Source organism: Myotis davidii, unplaced genomic scaffold (genome assembly GCF_000327345.1).
Source record: "Myotis davidii unplaced genomic scaffold, ASM32734v1 scaffold327, whole genome shotgun sequence".
Lineage (NCBI taxonomy): Eukaryota > Metazoa > Chordata > Mammalia > Chiroptera > Vespertilionidae > Myotis > Myotis davidii.
Window position 1 is genome coordinate 1143074 of NW_006298628.1, and position 899 is coordinate 1143972.

Here is an 899-nt window from a genome sequence, read left to right on the forward strand (position 1 = left end):
TGTCCAAAGGAGGGAGAGCAGCCCCCAGCCCTCAGCCTGGTTTAAGAGCTCATCCTCAAGGCCCCACTGAGAGGGGCCGAAGGACCACAAGGGAGGATGAAAAGCTACCAGCATCCCGCAGTCCTCCTTGCTGGGGCTGTTGGGGGGCTGGGAATGGGGGAGACTTGGCAGCTGGGGCTGCCTTCTAGGTCTCCATCCAATTTTTAAGGCGGCCTCAGCACCCAGTACTGGGCGTGGGCCGAGTGAACAGGCTGAACGACATGAACTTTAGGGGGTGCCACAGCTGGCTTACCCCCGTCTCCCTCTCCCCTTTTAATCACACACGGGGGTGGGCTGGGCACTAGGTCCTCCTCAATGGGGAGACGGGGGTTAAGGTGGGCGCCTGGAATCTATTTCAAAGAAAGGCAGGAACCAGCCTTTGACCCCAGCCAGAGGGAGACGAGGTTTGCCCCCAAGAGACTTCTCCTTCCCCCCCGGTCTGTTCCCAGTTCTCAGAGCAGCGGTAGGGTCCCGCACGGGCCCAGCCGGTTGAGCAGCCCACCAGGCCTGGGGATGGCTGTGTTGAAGACAGTGTGGTTCCTTCGCTTCCCCCTCTCAGCTCAGGTTCCACTTCTGCACCCACCCCAACACCCCTAGGGACAGAGCCCTGCTGTGAGGAAGGGGGTCCCAGTCCCCTCTTACGTCCTAAGAGAAAGGAGGAGGGTGGGAGGAGGGGGCTGCTCATAGTCAGAAGGGACCAGGGGTCGGGCAAGGGTGGAGAAGCTGTCAAAACACGAAGAAGCCCCCGGACACAGGGACACACAGGGACAGGGACAGAGAGGACAGGATGCCCCCCTCCCCCAGCCCCATTGGAAAAGGGCAAGATGGTGGCAGCAGAAATGTGGCTCTTACCCACTACG

At 61.0% G+C, this 899-nt stretch overlaps 1 protein-coding gene across 1 annotated transcript in view; it reads right to left on the minus strand.

The window, feature by feature from the left end:
- Positions 1 to 899, minus strand: part of CACNA1G (calcium voltage-gated channel subunit alpha1 G) — a 65070-nt gene that overhangs the window by 9726 nt on the left and 54445 nt on the right. The gene's annotated exons all lie outside the window — the stretch shown is intronic.